This window comes from Artemia franciscana, chromosome 8 (assembly GCF_032884065.1).
Source record: "Artemia franciscana chromosome 8, ASM3288406v1, whole genome shotgun sequence".
In the NCBI taxonomy this organism is placed as follows: Eukaryota; Metazoa; Arthropoda; class Branchiopoda; order Anostraca; family Artemiidae; genus Artemia; species Artemia franciscana.
In genome coordinates this window covers 9,310,257-9,317,183 of record NC_088870.1, presented here as the reverse complement: position 1 = coordinate 9,317,183, position 6,927 = coordinate 9,310,257, and positions in this window count along the sequence as shown.

Here is a 6,927-nt window from a genome sequence, read left to right as displayed (position 1 = left end):
AAAATAAAACAATCGGCAACGCCAAACAGAGCTAAACTGTGGTGCTCTTCAAATTTGGACATGCCGAGTATAAAAATGCAAATTTACGAAAATTTAGGGGGGGCTGTGTATTACTTAAAATCTGTGGGTAGTTTTGTTCAATAAACATGTTCTTTACTTTTCATCACAAAGTATCATTTTTTATTGTAACTGCTATTTTAAGTTTGGTTTGACTTTTGGCTTTGATCTTCGTCTGGGGTGGGAGGATGTCTTAAATAAAGATTTAAAGGAAATAGGAATTTCTTTGGACGGTGTAAAGAGGGAGGCCTTGAATAGATTGGGTTGGAGGAGGAGCGTGCGTAGCTGTATTGGCCTCAGGCGGCTTGGTGCTGTGGTGAATTATTAGTAGTAGCATTAGTTTGGCTTTTAATTTCAATTTTGCGTTCGGTTTCATTTTCCAGTGTAGTGTTTGCTAATATTCCGTCTCATATCTTCTTCCCTAGTAATTTCTGCTTGTTTTTCTTAAGACATCTAATGTTAGTTAATTTCTTCTCGTATTGAATTTTCGATTCATTATTTAATTTTCGTTAAATATTTTCCTTTAAAATTTTATTCATACTCCGTTTACTTATTGGTAGTTTTATATTCGTTAATCGTTCCATCTGATTGATTAGACATGGCTCAGAGGTCCAAGCAATTTGAATTACAATGCATCAATGGTAAATATATTTGCTTCTTCTTCTTCAACCGTGGGTAGAAATAAGGGATTTTGACGCAGTTTTGCTTATATCATATAATTGAAATACCATCTCTGTAAACCTTTGTCATTTCTTGAGTTTTCTCATGATGGTGGTCAAAATTCTTTTCATCAGCTAAAACGTATACATGGTCAGTCCTATATTGAAATTAAAAGACTCTGCCATTTAGCATGTAATAACATGTCCTGCTAATAGGCTTTCCTGTCTTTCTAATGGAAAAGAACGGATTTACGCAGACACCCCGATACGTTAGTTCCAGCTGAATGTCTGTTGTAACAAGCAAAATTGATTTTACTAAGACTTTACCCTTAAGAATAACTAGAAAAATTTTCATTTAGGTGTATTTTCTTCATTCAATAAAAAAGGAAAAATCCATATTTGTCGTGCACGAACAACTTTGCTATCAATGTTAACCAATTTTTTGGGGAATTTTTTGTTCTGAATGAAAAAACACTTATCAGAATAAAAGAAATAAATGAAAATGTAAGGTCAAGAACTGTGGCTCAGCTGACTGAAGAAGTCCGAAAGAAGACCAAAAAGTTCTCTGAAAATATAAAGGTGTCAGCAACGAATTCCGAATGTGTGGATCAGGTGAAATTTTTTTTTGCATGAAACAATACTTATCAGAATAGAAGAAATAAATTTAACATATCCAATAATTTCCATTTCCGGTATCATCCTTAGTGACGAATTTACAACTTTTCTAAGGGATTGAGGTGCATTTTGGGCTCTATTAGAGGCAATTATAATAAAAAGAAGGATTGATCAATTCTTCTGAACCGTCTTGAAGTTCTAAGAAAGAACTTATCCTCAGTTGAAGCAACATTTGGGCAATTTTTCAATGTCTGCCAACTTCTGAGTCTTGATTTATGTTTACTGCTTTTACATGCCCGTCTTGTTTATATTTAACACATGTTTTATCATAATCTCAATGTTTTTTTGTGAGGATATCACTAAAATTGATGAACTCAAAGACAGTTGAGTAGACAGAACCCTGTTTTTAGAGGGCTCCAACCTAATTTGGGTTGTGGTAGTCCCTTCGGGAAAAAATCTAGTAACAAGAAGGTCGATCAAGTGGGCAACTTTACTTACCTAGGTAGTATCATTAGTAAAGACACAGGGGTTCAGTGAAGATATTAAAAGTAGAATAGTTTTGGCCCAGGATGCTTTTTTCATAGTCAAAAAAGGTTTGGCAGAATAGGTATATAAGTCTGCAGCTCATGATCAAGATATTGGAAACTTCAGTAATGACAGTGGTCAAGTGTGGTTCTGAAACTTGGGTGTTTTGAAAGACAGAAAAGGAACTGCTGTGGTTCAATCTTGCTTTCTAGGGTTATACTGAAACAAAGAAGGAGATGGCTAGGTCGGATTCTGCTGGTGAAAGATGGCAGATTGTTAAAGATAGTCCTTTACGGTCAACGGCTTAGGCCCAAACAAACAGCAGATCCTCCCCCAAGTAGGCGGGAGGATGTCGTAAGGAAAGATCTAAGGAAAACAGAAAATTCTTGGGAAAGTGTTAAGAGGGAGGTTTTGAATAAATTGGCATGGAGAAGGAGCATGGTTAGTTGTGTTAGCATCAGGTGTCGTGGTCCTGCTATGAGTTGTTAATAGTAGTAGCAGTAGTATCAATTTTTTAAGGTAAAAGGAAAGTATTTGTCCTCCCCTTAAAATTTTATACATCCCCCCCCTTAGGTTAAAAAAAACTTTTTAGTTATTTTGATTTTTTTTTGGTCGGTACATAATTACTCCTCTGGATTCTAAAGAGACATTACGCCCCCCCCCCAATATTTTTGTGAATTAACACCGCAGCGCATGTGTAAAAAGGGTGTTCCCATCTCTAAACACGTCTGGACAGACTTGCAAGCCGAGGTATGGAAGCATGGGCGTCAACAGCGTTAATGGCTCCTCATTTTGAAAATAAGGCAATATAATCAATATTATATGTCATTCTGAGACCAAGGCTCCATTGCAGTTGCCATTTTTTGTCCTTGGATCCATTTAAAACTTGAATATTTTTATTTCAGTGAAAATATTAATACCTGTTATCACACTCAAAGCTATTTAATTTATTACGATCAAACCTAGTCAATGAAATATTTCTTAGTGACGTCCTTGCAACTAGCCGACAATATATGTTGTAGATCTGTACATTAGCATTTTTAGTAAAATTTCTTCAACAAAAATTCATATTTTTTATATTGAACACAAAATTTTCTAGTGAGACATCGGTATTTTCGTTAAAATTCCTTAGAAAATAATGCTTTTTCTAAAGTTCGACAACCTTTTATTGAGAAATATTAAAATGTTGTAAAGTTTTTTTGGATGATATGTATTTTCTTACGTTAAAAGCAATCTTTTCTTGAGATAAATCAAAATCAGAGTTCCCTATTATAGGAAGTTTTTCATAAAAAGTAAAGGGTTACATTAGACCAAAGACGAGCAGAAATTAGGTCGTAAATGAATATTATTAAACAAACAGAAACCAAAAACAGTAATTGAAACCCAAAATGGGCAGAAATTAAAATAGATAATTAAATCAAACTTGGTCGAAACATGCCAAAATAATCAAGTCAAAACATGGCTATTGAATCTTTTGACTATTTTAAACAGAATGGCAATCTCAGAATTGTGATCAGTGCTGAGAACAGGGGATATCTAAAAAGGTCAGGGGAAGAGTTATCTAAAATGGCAAAAGAGGGAATTAACCACTTTTGACTTTTAAACATGCACTAGAGCTTTGAATTTCCAATCGAATAAGCCCCGCTCTGAAGCTGCCACGATAACTCTTTCCATACGAAGTGGCCTGGTAAAAAAGAACTAAGAAAATTTAAAAAGATAACAATACATGGGCTCATTTCAATTTTTATTTAGGCAGCTCTTCTACACTGCATAAGAAACACTTAAATTTTGGGTAAAATTCCTTAAATAGTAAAATTTGTATTTCTAAAGTTTTCTTGAGAAACACTAAGACTTTAAACGTTTGTTGCTGAGATAAAATTGCGTTACCGTTTAATTTGGGCAAAAACACAGGTACGCAGTGTGACTTGAGGAAGGAAATTTCTCAACTTTTGCAAGAAATAATTTTTCAAAAGAATCATAGAAAAAATAAACGTCTTGAAAAAGTAATCGAATACGATAACCACAATATTTGCTTTCGTATCCCTCCGATTTTTAAAGAAATGATTAATGAAATTCAAATTTAGGCACAACTCCACTTAAACTTAAAAAAAAAATAAAAAAATAACAATGCATAGAGCCCAGTTCACTTTTTATTTAGGCAGCGATGCCGCATTGCATAAGAAACGTTTAAATTTTTGGTAAAATTCTTTAGGGAGTAAAATTTATGTTTCTAAAGTTAGGTACAACGTTTTCTGGAGAAACACTAGGGTCTTAAGCTTTTTTTTGCTGAGATAAAATTGCGTTATGGTTGGGCAAAAACACAGGTACGCAGTCTGACTTGAGGAAGGAAATTTCTCAACTTTCCCAAGAAACAATTTTTCAAAAGAATCTCTGGGGAGGGAACATCATCCTTGCCCTCTGCGTGTAAGTAAAACCATGAACATAGAAAAATAGACATCTTGAAAAAGTAATCGAATGCGATAACCACAATATTTACTTTCGCATCCCTCAAATTTATCCAGAAATGGTTAATGAAATTCAAATTTAGGCACAAAACCATTATTTAAACCCTGCAAAAGAGAGGAGTAGCTGGGCTCAGTCAAATTGGCTTTTAAAAAACGAACTTACAAGGAATGGCCTCGCAGCTCCTTGTGACGTTGGAGAAGCCAATGTGTAAGTTTACGAATCCAATTCAGTAATACCCATGCCGTTTCCTAAGAAGACATTTACAACACACAGTTGTAAAAATTGAATGAAGTCTAAAAAAATCATTAAAAAAAATTAAAAAAAAGTCTAAAAAAAAATCATTAATAAAAAAAAGAAATCCGAGGAGTTTCAGCCGTGGCCAAGATGTAAAGCAGCTTAGAGTGTTTAAAAGCTGGAGAGGTTTGTTTTACGGTTCGTTTACGGTTACGGTTACAACCTTTACGGTTTTCTCAGGGAACGCTTCGATGCTACAAGGTGTGAAAATTACGCTTAAACCACCACCTTTTTTTGAAGCTATTAACCTTTTCTGGGCTGAGTTATCCTAAAGCTAAAAAAAAAAAAAATCCATTTTCAGATTTTAACCTTAAATAAGCTCACCTATGATGAATTAGCCTCATCCGCTGTCACAAGCTGCAAAATCCATATTCTGATCTAACATGGAAATTTATTTTTGCTGACACTTCAAAAAAGAAGAAATATCAAAGAGTCATTGGGTATGAAAGATTTTGAAACGGTTTCTCTTCTGCACCAGACACAATGAAATCTGGCACTTTGAACACTGGATTCGAGCATAAGCGGAGCAGAGCCGGCATTGCTTCTTATCAGCCACTGCCTCCGGCCAATGCTGGATGCCGTCATAGTGAACACTATCATATGGCTTTGGTTTGGCAAGCTTTGGTCTTTTTGGAGTGCAACAGTCTTGGTCTCTGAGGGGTCTTCCACGAGACCTTGGAGTTGCATCACTTGTAGAGAAAAGGTAGATGGCGATTTTGCTCTTGAAGTCTAAAAGCTCTTTTTGTGGGTTCGGCCATGCTGACCCATATGATGCTGATAAAGGAACAAAGCGTTGACGACTGAAACATCCATCCTGTATAGCTCAATGAGCATGCCACTGAGGTCAACGCCACCCGTGATTTTGTTGCACTCAGCAATGCACAGAAGACGGTCAACGTCAATGTGCTTCTTCAGCATACTGTCCCAATGTTTGCAGTTGCCTGAAGGTTCAGCGCCGACAAATGACGAAGCAATGCAGACGCCCTTGTTGTCTAACCACTTTGTAGCCACTATACCGCTATTGGTCTCAACTCTGTATGCCAAATTCGTCTTAATATTACACTAAGTACCCTCACCAGTTTCTGCTCTTGTAATTTACACTTTGAACAAGTTAAGGATTCGTTCTGGTTTTGCCCCTTTTACATTATATTTTCAGCACCACCCCCATTTATTCTTAGTTCTTGTTTTTGTTAGGAAGTATTACCAAAGAGAAATAGACTGGTTACTTGTAAAAACAATTTGGAACTCATCAAATTTTCGTCCTTTTTACTGGCCAAAAATTAACAAAGCAACAACGTGTAAAAAGAGACGGGGATTTGACTTCCATTTTTAACATGTGATAATCTTGTGAAAATGCGTCGAAAAAGTAGCCTTTTTCTTCTTCCTTTTGAATAGCAAATAATTAGAGAGACTATTTTACTGACTAAAACTTCGTTCTTTTTATTGGTTTAATATCTCACAAAAAAAAGCAAATCAAGTAGAATTTAACTTTTTGTTCCTTTTCCGGGCCGATTGATCAGTTTTTAATAATGCGGGATTATTTGACCTCCTTTTCTGACATGCTTTAAAATCATAATTTAATTGGCTTATGAAAATACGTCACTAACATGAACCAATGAAATCAGGACACTTTTCTAAGAAACTATTGGACAGTCTCTTTGGTTAAAGACTAATCACTAATAACAGCATAAACTATTACACAAATTGCAGTGACAAAGTGCTGCACACAGTGATGTTTTCTTTTTCTTAAAAGGTCTACTTTTTTTGCAATATAAACAATGGTCTAAGTAACGAAGGATCTGGCTTATTGACTCTCTGCTTTGGGCCAGGAGGTCTATGCGTGATTAGGACCATTGGAAACTTCCCTTGCTTTTTCCCTTAGGTATCTATTTTTGGCTGGGTCGACTTTGACTGAGCTTACAGTCGAAACGCTGACCCTCTTTAAAACAAATAGTCAGCCACACAAGGACCCAAACACTTGTTTATTCTTAATCTAGGCATAAGTTTTTGGTTTGCATGTAGGTAATCATGAAAGTGGATCAGATGCAAGGCATTAAAAAAATTTGTTAAATAGAATGTTCAAAAAACGTGTTGATGTTTAAACTTCAACTGAATAATACCAAAAATATAAATTCTACAAAAAAATGTAAAATTTTAATAGGGAGCATTAGTTTAATATTGCATTTGGGTTAATAAACCGTAATTGGAGTAGAATCTTAGGACCAAGGCAATTTTCTCCAATTACACATTACTTGCTTTTTTTTAGTCTTCAAGGTGAATTTGGAACACCTTCTCAACAACAATTTTTATT